The sequence below is a fragment of the Bombus vosnesenskii genome, unplaced genomic scaffold (assembly GCF_011952255.1).
Source record: "Bombus vosnesenskii isolate JDL3184/JDL3185 unplaced genomic scaffold, Bvos_JDL3184-5_v1.1 scf7180000013436, whole genome shotgun sequence".
In the NCBI taxonomy this organism is placed as follows: Eukaryota; Metazoa; Arthropoda; class Insecta; order Hymenoptera; family Apidae; genus Bombus; species Bombus vosnesenskii.
The window spans coordinates 49,640-62,520 of NW_022883050.1; the positions used below are offsets into that span (position 1 = coordinate 49,640).

The following is a 12,881-nucleotide window of genomic DNA, read 5'->3' on the forward strand; positions in this document are numbered from 1 at the left end:
ATCGAGTCTCTGATCAATAGCATCTCTTCGTAACAGGCTGGAAAGAGAAGGGTGGGAAGCAAGAATAAAGACTCATCGGTCATCCGAAGAATCAGGTTCTCCTCGATAGCTTGTTATTCTTCGACGAAGAACAATGCAAATTGGCATAGTAATTCGGATCGGAGTTTGTTGGTCGCGCTTCATCGAGCCCATTATTAATACGGCCAATATTTACCGACCGGCTCGAAGGATCTTCGACGCCAGAGATGTTTCTCCTCGTCTTCTGTTTTTCCTAGATATAGCAGCGTCTTCTCTGTTTCGACGGAGGATTCCGTGGCCCGCGGGCGCAATATGACATTTAATTAAGAAACTTGGGCGAGCTCTCCGAGTGATATTTGAGGTAATTAAAAATGTATCCGTCGCGGTTCTTTGAGACAAGCCATTTTCATTGCTGCACAAAGGAGCCTCCCGGGGCTAATCTCTCCGATCCCCACCCTATCGTTTCTCTCTGTGCTCTTTTCTCGTCCACCCACACGCCATGCCGTTCGTTCGTTCGTTCGTTCGTGCCTCGCACGAAATTGCCCGGGAGGTGACCGACGATGGACCAGAGACAGAAACACGCTGGAACGAACCGACTGAGAGAGAAAGAGAGAGATAAATAACGTGAAAAAGAGGGAAAGTGATAGAGGAACGCGGAACGAGGAACCGAGCCAGAGGTTACGTTAGAGAAGGATCGCCAGAGATAGAGCGCGAGGTGCTAGTGCGAGTTAGAGGCGAATGGAGGATCGAGCCAGATCTATGTAAGAGGCTAAAACGATGTAACGCCGAAGTGTTCGCTTAAATCCGTGAAAATAAACGGAAACGTGTCATTTCTTAATTATTCCCACTATTTATATTTGAAGAATTACATCTTTTTTAAGTAATATCGAGTATTCAGTATCGTACAGATTAAAAGTTAAATGTATTCATGGCCGCGATTTCTAACCTGAAAGTCAACTTTCAACAGGACGCTGACGCGAATTTTCGAATGAAGTCGACTGGCACGCAGGTGTGTGCGAAAGCATTCAACAACCGCGGGATCGTTTAATTTTGCAGAAGCTGGAATCTGGCTGCTCACTGGCAAAGGGCGGCATCCCTTCGACCTCCGCTTCTCCTCTTTCTTTCGCAGACTGTTCATAATCCGTGCAAACAAAGCGCGCCGGTACAAAAGACAATACCAAAAAGCAGCACGAGAGACGACAGCTTTAAACGAGATTATTAAACGATCAACAGAGCTTCCGCTCCGCGTTTGTAACCCGTTTTCCCATTCTACCTTCGAAACTCCCTTTTCCAATTCTCTCGTTCCTTCATACAGGTTCTATATGTACATCGTCGTGTCTCTTCTCTCTCCTTCCTCTTTGTACAAATACGTAATTCAAGATACGAAACATTCGATAGTAGATATACATAGGTAAATGCAAATACGAACGTTGCAGGAGGAAAATATGGAAAGTACAATTACGCTCGTTGATCTTTTAATCTTTATACGCTTTAATGTGATTTATTATGTCTCTGCCTTCCGCTCTTCATATAGATATAAATGTGGATATAGAAACACAGTAGATACGAGCCGCTATGAATCAGACGGAACAGCACATAGCTGGTCATCCAACGAAGTAAAACCCAGACGAACTTGCAGCAAGAATCGCAGCCTCGACTCTCTCACCCATCAATCAGCGTTTCCTTCCAACCAACCCACCTCTCTCTTCATTCCTCCCTACAGATTTAATTAATCGCTTAATTATTCCCAGCACAGTAAATTATTCCGACGACGAGACACAGGACACGGGACCCAGACGCTGCATAATACACACATACGGTACACATAGATGCTATATAGGTACTCGACGGCGGGAAATATCCAGGGCAGGGACAGAGACGCGCGTGTCGCGACGCGACGGCCGATGGTAGATACGGGAAAGATGAGCGCGCCGCTTCCGTGGAACCGAGGACGGCCGTATTACGCGCGTTGCACACCGCCACGCCACCTCTCATCTGCATAACACCGGCGGACGCAGCCTCGACATGAATATTTACCGGTCATTTATAAGTGCTGCCACGCCGTTTATCGCGATTCGTCGCAATGTCCCCCTCCGATCGCGGACGAGGCGGACCGCGATCGTTTCATGGATCTCGCGCGTCCCAGACTGTGTACCGGAAGCGCAGTGCACCCCGCTAGAGAGCCGCTCGCGTAACTTACGAACGACGATCGCTGTTGTGCCCCGCCACAGTTTACGCTGCATGGAATCGTATTTTATTGCCGACCGATTCGTTAACTTGGAATCGTCGCCTCTGCGGACGTTTGGGAACTTTGGTTTTGGTTCTTTTGCCTTTCTTCAGTTGCAACGTTTTATTGGTTTTAATTTGATCTCCGAGCTTCCTAGATCCCTCGGTTTTCGTAGATATCTTGCGATCTTTCGGGGGCTTTAAATTTTAAGATCTCGTGCAATTGGTCCCTCTTAGTGTTTCGGGTTATCCCCGTGCTTTTCGAGTCACTTAGTCTTTTGACTTTCTAGAAGTTTGTTCGATCTCCTGGATTTCTTAGATATTGTCAATATTCTAAGTTTCTTGGATAACTCGATTGTGGGCTCCTTTATGCACCGATTCATATATCGTCGTGGAAAATGTTTGAAAGTAGGGCAATTTTGTTACAGGTGAAGATAAATCGCTGAATAATAGAGAGGGAACAAATGACTCGTGCGTAATTAACGATGCATACGCGTGTTAATATAAACTCGATGAACCGCTAAATCGCGAATACCAGATTACGCGTTTATTAATTATTGACTTAACAAGCGCTTTTCCCTTCTGTTAAATGTTACGTCGAGGTGTTGACTCGCTGATAATCGAAACTTGAACGTATCGCATAACGGCGAATAAAAATGCTCGATGTTGAAGAAATAAATAATTATGTCCAACAAAATTAATTTAACAATTTACTTGAACGAACAATGTCCTCTTAAAAAAAAAGCTATGAAACATAATTTGCCAGACTCAATCAACTATACAACATAAATATTACAAAACCATCCCAACAAAAAAAAAAAAAAAAAAGGAAAGGGAAAAGTAAAAGAACGATTAGAAAATCCAAAATCCCAAAACAATTGCATTCTCACCTTTCTCCATCGAATAACCGAAAAACCCGACATTCCCTGGAAACATAACCTGAACACGATGCACGAAGTTCGACGTATCGGCATAAATGGCATCGATAGAAAAAAAGGTCTCGCGCGGCACCAACAACCGCAGGAGTTTTCATCCGGCTGGCGGTGGCTAATTTAATAAAACCGTGGACCCGCCTGCGAGGACCTGTGGAAAGAGAAGGAGAGCCGAACGAGGATAGAACATAGAAGGAGAAATCAAAAGAGGCGGAGAATCCGGGTAACCAGGGGTGGCAACACGGGGGAGAGAGAATTTTTCATATGCTTACTTGCACAGAAATAATGAGCTTGTCCATAAATAAAGAATAGAAGCCGCCTCGCGGCGAATGGGTAATGAAGTCTCTCGTGGATAATTGTTATCGTTGGAAAAGCGTTGCCAGCGTTGCGTTTTCCGCGATGAGGCCAAACGAAACAACTCTCTCCCTTCTTCTCCCCTCTCTTCTCGTCGTCTCTTTGCTTCGCCAAGCTTTCGTAGCGTGTTCGCGTTTCCGAGCGACTGGTATGTAACGAGGGAACTAACCAACACGTTGCCACGAGGCCGCTTTAAACGCGATCGACGATCGATATTCGCGAAAGAATTCTGCGAGTGCAGACCGATTCACGGCCCTCGTTGCGTAACTATTTTCATTTATCGCTAGATAGGGCTCGATTGGATAGTTCGATGGTCTCGAATTCCGTTATAGGAATTTCTACCGATACGCTTGATTATAGAACCAGATTTTGGAATAAGAATTTTTCGCCGTAGGATGTAAACCCACTTCATATACGACACGATATATATATCGCGCGTCTATGCGAAGCTGGCTGGACGAAGGACTGCGAGTTTGATTGGTTATTTTTGGTCGACTCGATAGAATCGTGATAATCACGCGTATTGGAAAGTCTCATATCTGCCTACGAATAAGATTCTGTAGCAACGCGTAACGAACCTGGTGAACTATAGAGGAGACTTTTGCCCTCGCGTCGTTCTGCTAGCCATCTCGTTATCTCTGCACAATACATTGAAAATAAATTCATATATTTTGTCCGGCTTAAACGTATATCGCGTGGATCGCCATCGAAAGCTTTAATCTTCGCTGCGTGCTATATCGATGTCGGTCCGGTCTCTCGAGGAGGACGAGTTGAGCGTGCAAAGGGTGAAAAGAGTGCCGCCGCTGATCCACGCAGAGAACCAGATCGTATCGGGCTAGCTGTCTCTGCTCGGTGTGCTTACTCTGCGCTTACCACTCCGTCTAGCTCCGAGGTATTTGATATTGACTTGCTCGAGCCTCGACTCTGAACTCCCGGGCCGTTGTAGGGAGGAAGAGGAGGAGGAGGTGGAGGAGAGAGAGGATGGAAGTCACCCCCTCCAGCCTTGGAGCGTTTAATTAAAAAGCTCTCTCTCTCTGTGGAGAAGGCTGGTTCCGTAGACTTGTAGCCGCGATATGTGCGGCCGATAGTCGACATCACACATGGGTGATACCGGAAGCTCCGCTACCGAGCTAAGTACACACTGGCCAGCCCTCACAAAGGAAATGGAATCCTTCGCTTTCCGGATGAAATTAACTCGAAACTTTCGACCAACCAACCGGTCCGCTCTGATTATTTTAACCTGGTTCACGGGAATTCAAGGATCACTATGTATACGTATATTGGTATATGTATCGAAATGAAGAAACTATAAAGGTAGGTACAAGGATCTGTGTGATCGCAGATGGTGAAATTTTCCTTGGTAAAAGGTTAGACCAACCGTGGTTTTATATAGAGCGTTTGAGTCGGTACATCGGATTAATCACCAATATCATCTGCCATCTAGCCGAGTGCAAACTATTGATGTAATTAACGAAAAATCCAATCTCAATAATACAGTAATTTTGAAATAAAGGATTTATAGTTGAAAGCGTCGAACAAAAGCTTGGCTAAGTCTTAGCGAACGTTTACCACGGGATTCTTAATGTGGTCGGCTATCTGCGTACGCTTCTTTTCCTGATCGGATTTAATTGCCAATCGACGCACCACGATTAACAGGAATAACGGCATCGCGGAAATTGCTCCTTCTATCCGTGTATGTCGCGTGCAATCGAGGATGAGAACCTGTGAGAGCCAGCGTGTCTCCTGATAATCGTGATTCACGTACACACTCACCAACTATGCGAGCGTAATGTCGCCTCGGTTGCACGCGAATCTCACCTTAACGATTTCCCCGCGGAAAATCATTTCACCGCGCGTGAAGAAATGCCGTCTCGGAACCTGCTGCCAGTTTCCAATCATGCTTGGCGAACGCGCGGATTTAATTCATTCTGTTATCCCTGCATCACACTTACACGCTCTAACTATTTGGAACTGTAACATATATTGAAACGTGTAGATTTCAGCGTCCGATAGCTCGATCAAACGTTTATCGCGTTTTCCGATACGAAAATATTAAAAAGAAATCCGTAATGTTTCGTAGTCAACGAGAAAAAAAAAAACGAAAATATTGAGATATGTATAATTTTGTGTGCTAGACTAGATTAGGTGCGTAGTAGTGACGTTTCGTAGTCAACGAGAAAGAAAAAACGAAAATATTGAGATATGTATAATTTTGTGTGCTAGACTAGATTAGGCGCGTAGTAGTGACACACGTACGTGAATATGAGTGTGTGGACGCATGCGTGTGCGCGGTGTCTCGAAAAACAGATGAATGTAACTGTTTCGTTGGCAGTGTGGCATGGAAGATGGAGAGACAAAGAGAGTGGTGAGACGCGTGCAAATGTGTATCGACGGAGATCCTGGGAATCGTTTATTAAATAAATCTAAAACTATTTTAATATGAATTCTAAGTGTATGCTTAGTGTTCCTTTACTTTTATTTCGGCGATTAAGATCCACCATTCTCAATAGAAAAAGAGACGAATGTCTTGCTTAAACGTGGAAATGGCGAAGAATTTCTGAGATCATTAAAATTTAGGACATGTAAATTTGTGAGGTAAAGAGGGAAGAAAATCGTGGATGGCGTCGCGTGCACAGTCGCGTTAACCCGCGTCTCTTAGCGTGTTCGTGAAGCTAAATGATACACGATGGCGAAACGACGCGAAACAACGCGAGGCTTTCCATCTGTTTCGCCTGTTCCCGCGGCGTACGCGCTCTCCGCCGAGAGAGTACGACGAACCTGGTGTAACTGATGAAATTTAGGAATGAATTATTCATTTAATCGCTCCACGGACAATTTACCTCGCGAACGCTCGCGTCCGCCGTCCGGGCGAGAATCGGTTTGAGAAACGCGGCGAGTTTCTTCGTTCAACCGTCGTGAAACTGTGCCCCCGACGAGTTTTTCCTTTTTATCGTCGCTTCGTATCTCGGTTTTGGCAATTTGAATATTGACATATTTAGATTTAATTATACGTAGGTTATATTGTATCCGAAATTTGGAAGAATTTTATTCGCTTCTAATGAATTGCTAATGAATAACAAATTGAATATATTTGTATAATTTTCTGTATTAGAATCAGTGTTTTAAAATTAAAATTCTTAGGGTAAAAACGAGGGAATTGTTGCTCCTGACAAATTGCTTATTCTTGCTCGTATGTATGTTATACTTCCGTATCGCGATGAATGTAAGGAATGTGGTAATTCTTTCTGCGTTCTTTCCTGCAAGATTTACCAGGAACAAATTTTGTTACGCAATCGTAAAATCTTAACTGCGTAACTGTATGTTAAACCTTGTATATTTAGATAGCCGATAAAGACATTACATCAATAAAAATTATAATTTCCTCGACTCTCAACTTTTCCATCTGATTAATTAATCTTTCAGGAGCTATTTGTGCATCTAGTCTTCTATTAAATTATACAAGCAATTGTATTCTTTAAATTATCAAGAATTTGTTCAAGAAGCGTACGTCAAATACCCGGGGCAATTAAGTTCGCAGAAGTAAATGATACGGTGTAATGATTCGACTGAAATCACGTTTCAATTATCTCTGATTAGAGAAACCGGCGTAAATCTACGTAGGACGCGGAAGAAAGAAGAGAAAGAAAAAAAGAACACGTGCGGGCACGTGTACGCAACGCGTGCATGTGCAACGAGGATCGCAGACGACCAGAACGGCCGGGTCACGCGATGGGAGAAACGTTTTTTCCGTAAATGGGAACCAGACCGACGTGTTACTGCCACTCTAAGGCTCCTGTTCTAATCAGACCGTGGTTTTATTGCAACTTTGCAGAGTATTTCGAACTTCACGAGCCGTTTGCGCCGTGATGCTAAGGTAAACTTTGGAAAAACACTGTTGTAACTCGTTTCTCTTGCGAATTTGTGACGGATCCGCGGTCGTGATCCTCCTTTAATTACTAATTACACGTATCACGGCATCGTGGTTATGTAGCGGCTTTGAAAAATCACATGGTCATCTATCGCGTGGCGATGTAGCTCCTGAAGTAACCAGGTGTCTCATGGAATTTGATTCGATGAGTAAACTGAGCGATATTGTACGGTGGAAGCAGCATATAGGATATTTTTGATTTTTTTCCACAAATTGTGAAAGTATAATCTAGAAAGAAAAGTCGTTGCTCTTTTCTTAAAAGAATCGGTTGTCGATAGCAACATCCAACGGAGACTCGTTGTACATCCGGAATCGGGGGCCACATCTCTGGGAAACGGAAATCCGAGACCGAGAGAGGAGGCAGGCAAGAAAATAAATCGCAATGATCTCCGTACCGTGGCGGCCTCTATGCTTGTAATTGGCTCCGTGAGAGAGCGCGTCCGCGGCGATGATTGTCGCCAACCCGTCGATATACATCGCATGAAAGACACGGATGAGCACGCGCGCAAACTGCACTCGCTGCTACTAAAAGGACCCCAAGCGAGAAACAGAGAGGGCAGGTTTGAAAACGTGCGCCGGTCGAGGCGAAGATATCGCTGACAAGCGACCACCGGGAACCCTCGCGTGCAACTACGTTTCTTCCTCTCTTGATTCTGCTTCTGCACCCTTGCTACGCTCGGTTTCCATCTTCAAAAGGACCATCGAGAACCGATACCTTCTTCTTCTTTCCCGGTACACGCGCTCTTTGGCACGAATCCAAGTCGTCACCGCTAATTTGGTGCCGATACGGACACTCCATGCCTTCTTAGTTCAGGATTCGTGGAAACGTGGCGTAACGACATAAAGTTCTTGTTACTGTCGTTGATTTTCTCATCGATTACAGATCGAGCAATTACTCTTTCGAATAAATCGATGCATCGACCAGGCCATCGATAAACGAATATTAATCGAATCGTACTTCTCAACGTTCTAATTTGAGGCTTGCCAAGTGCTCCAAATAAAATCTAACTTCATCGAAGTTCAGATCGCATTTTCGAACAAGCCTGTCTCTTGCGACACGTCTCACTCGCTTTCCCTTTTACCGCAGGTCTCGCGAAAATCTCACGAGGAAAGCCGACAGGGGAAGAGGAAAAAGGTAACGCAGCGAGTTGCACGTGCGAGTAAGAGCACCGTGAACACGGTGAAATTTCAATCGAGGCGAGCGGTTACACGGCTACGGGACGGCATGAGACACCTTTTTTCACCTCGTCAGCATCGGTGCCATGTACGTAGCGGATGTCGGCGTCGACTTGGGCCAGCGGTACGGGCTGCGGTGTCGCCAAGACGCATTGCGCGTCGCGCTATCGGCAAAAAGGCCGGCTTTCCAATTGAATTTATTCGCCTAACGAGTGTAGATTCCGTCGCGCCGACTATGGCCGGGACAAATGGCGCGCATCGAGCCGCGCCGCGACGTGTAGCCGGAACCAGAGAATTCCGTTACGGAGTGGAAAGCCTAGGGAATTGCCAGTGACAACGTTACGAGCTGAGCAGGATCGAAAGGACTGAGGAGACCGATTCAATTTGCGTTCGTTCCTGTTCAACTGGAATTGGACATCGGTCGCATCTGATTCCCCCTGGTCTGCGCTTGTGTTCATTGGGCTTTGGCATTGCCAGGCTCTGTGCTCTCGCGATTTCAGAACGATCGAACAATCGCCTTAAATGTATTCTTCCTTTCCGCATCGCCAGATATTTTTCGCAAACCTTTGGCAATTTACATCTGCATAGTACTTTTTCCTCGGATCGATTCGTGTCATCGCGATTTAATACTTTGACTGCCACGTTGGTCACATATTTCTTCTGTGACGCCACGGTGATCATTGATGACCGGAGCGCTTGAACTTCTTACAATTGTGAAAATTGTATGAAAATTGACAGTTAGGGCATTTTCAATATAACCGATAAATAGAATATACTTTGAGATAAAAAGTGCCCCATTGAACGATTAAACATTTTTATTAGAACATCAATAAAAAAAGAAAAATGAGAACAAATCTTGCATCTAACGGTGCACTGTGTTTGCATCCATATTTTTGAGGGGTAATCTATGAATATTATCATAAACACAGCTTAGAAAATAATCGTAAATGCTGCTTTATAATCATATACAGGGTGGTTGGTAACTGGTGGTACAAGCGAAAAGGGGGTGATTGTACGCGAAAAAAGAAGTCGAAAATATAGAATAAAAATTTTTTAAATTTTTCCATCGAGACAACGATCTACAGTGAGATCCGTTATAACGAGACGCGATAAAGTGCACGCGTACCGAGCCAAAATTCAAAGTCGATTTTCTCGAAAACAAAGCCTCGAACGAAAAATTTTTATTCTATATTTTCGACTTCTTTTTACGCGTAGAATCGCCCCCTTTTTATTATAATTATTATTATAATATTATTATAAACACACCTTAGAAAATAATCGTAAATGCTGCTTTATAATCATATAACTAAAGTCAGAATGAGCAAATACTGTTTACTAATATCTTCTACAAGTTTCACTAATATATTCTGGACGTTTTGCATACGACAAAATTACGAATACGAATGGTTTGTTGAAATAAACGAAGCCTTGTTATAATATGTCGCTATCGGCTGTTACCAAGACGCCAATAAGAAAAACGGTCCATTGGGGAAGAATGTTGTCTTACATGATCAATTTATTATTACTTTGCCATTATATATTTTGAATAATAAAAATACTCCCGTGGCGGAACATGTGATTTCAGCGTGGCAGTCAAAGTGTCATCATATAACACTCAGATTATATCGTCAGAATTACACATTTGACTCTGTGCCAGTAAATGTCCCAGTATCTTCGTAGCCCAGAGAGGACGTGGTCAAAAGTTTAGAAGAATCGGATCGAAAAACAGAGAAGAAGCGAGACCACGCTTGTCCGGCTGCGCGATCCCGCGATTCACCGTATTCATTGCATCGTTTGCCCAGTCGCAGAGAAAGAGCTGCATTACGTATGGCGATTGCGTCAGGGTGATATCGTCATCGGACAGGGCGAACACGACTTTAGCCTTCTCGGCCGGGGACACAAGCGAGGAGAGCAGAGGTGCGTGTCCCGACACGGCTTGCCCATTAGGTGGACCCGCCGCGCCATCAGATTAGATTCCGTTTCGTTCGCCGTTCGTCCGCAACAATGCCGGTGAACCGCGATGCATCGCCGGAACGGCGACGTTCCGGCTAACACGCTTCCTGGATTCGTGAATCCACGACGTAACTGGCCCGGTTGGGACACGCATCTTCTTGCTCGTGACTCTCAGCTTCCTTTTTCCAGCGTTTTCGTACTAGAAAATATGTTCGTCCTTTCTCGTTTTATTGCTGGATGTTGGATGATGGAACGTAGAGGCAATTGGTATCGGTATCTTTACGATCTGGATCACGTTCGTTTTTCCTTCTCTTCGATCTTTGACTGATGGAAAATCTCGTCGACATCAAGTCGACAGAATTGTTATAATCGTAATACGTAATTGTAAATTGGCGTCGAATTCTTTCAAATGGAAACCATCTATGGGCAAAGCGCAACATTTTCCCTTTCTATTTCTTTCTGAGCTCCAGACGTTTCCTCGTTTCCCGCCATAAATATTGATTACGAGTTGTTACCACAAGGATTGCGATTCCAAGCTTGCATTTCTGGCTGATATAGACATTAAGGAAACTTGTTTCCAGCGATGTGTTACTGGTCTTCACCAAGTTTGTTTTAATCGGCCAAATACGCTAAACATCCGTATTAATGATATAATGAACGCAAATAAGGAAGTTGACTAATTAAGTATAATGGGGATTTAGCTTCCAGCGACCTTGGACAGCCAACTTATTTCGGACAAAAATATAAACTTCCATTTTGATTAGTTGCTATTGGCATAACGACAAAAACAACGATAAAACATCGTGACCAATGTAAAATAATTCAGCGTGTAAAACTCGATGTACTTCAAATCGTATCATCTTCGATTGCGATCTATAGTTTGAGCTATTATTTCCACTACTCAAATTAAAAAATCACTCCTTTACGGCAATTTTTCCTTACCGTAAACTGATAAACACAGATCAGTTCCCACCATAATTACTTCCCCTAACACTTTTGCTATTCACCACTGCACCTAACACGTACCGCGTAACCGGCAAAGTATCACGAAGCATAAAGCACATCGAATCGCGTCGCTAATAGAGTGCACTGATAAACGACACGAATATCGTTGCGGATATCGCGTGTATCGTCGGTGTTAAAAGCTGCGATGCGGCGCTGTTTTCTACCAGTGGGTCGGGCTACGAGCTACGACAAAAGTGGAAACGAGCCGATACGAGACGAAGCCAGCGAAGCGGAAGCGAGGCGAGAATCGTGCGCTTCTCGTGGCTCGTGGCTCGATAAGAAAGCTTGGAGAAAGCATCAACTGGCCGACAAAAGCCTAGCCGGCGATAAGATTAAGCGCGCTCCGGGGCAAAAGAGCATCTTTTAGCCGAGCAACTTTGCGGCCCGACCTCGAAAGCCCGATTACGTAATCGGGAACGATCGATCGCGCCGGGGACCGTTTCTCCTTTCGTCCAACCGCCTTCCAACACGAGTAACAGGACCATGATTTTCCATTTCGAGATATCGACAGTATAATTTCGGAGATGGTTTTTTTACAATATAAATTACTTACATGTCGGCATGTTGAGAAAATTGTGAAAGCGATAGAATCGAACGCGGTCATTGACGCGTGAAATAATAAAAATTCTACGAGTTTCGAAGCTTCTGTCATCGTTTGATATCTTCGCTTGAATTATTATCGTAGATTACGTAACGTGGAAGTAACGAGTCGTCAGAGTAGTTTCCATTTCAACAATAATATACACAAGCTTAGTCACATAAATAACGAAATAAGGAAATAACGAACAGAAGAACAAATTTTCCAGTGTCAAAGAACGAGGCACGGTCTCCTTAAATAACCAACAGCAATCTCTGTGCCATTCATGTGGTTGCTTAAAACGAATTCTACGAAATGGTAGTAATAATTCCTACGAAATTAACCAATCCATCTTGGCCTGTATAATTAACGTCCTTTCTATACTTGTCCTTTGCCATTAACCAACGTAAATCGTGCAAGAACATCGCAAACGTAATCGTGTAATAGGAAGGTATCGCGCAGGCGAACGATTTTCCCGTGATTCTCGTCCTCTCCGTTAGTTAGAAAGTCCAGTGAATTATCGAGCATCCAGAGGCGTGTCCCGATGGAAATTTATTCGACGGCTTCTAACGTGCACAGGACTGCGGCTCCGGCATTAATGTATCTGCCGTGAAATCGGTGTCCTCGGAATCGCGCGACACGCACTCCATGTTGTTGCGACTTTTTTTCGATTCGGCATACCGGTTAGCGGACACGAGATGCGGTTTCTCGC

General features: G+C 44.3%; 1 protein-coding gene across 1 annotated transcript in view; it reads right to left on the minus strand.

The window, feature by feature from the left end:
- The window catches only part of LOC117238140 (kinetochore protein NDC80 homolog), a 152,475-nt gene that overhangs the window by 32,920 nt on the left and 106,674 nt on the right, over positions 1–12,881 (minus strand). The window lies entirely within an intron of this gene.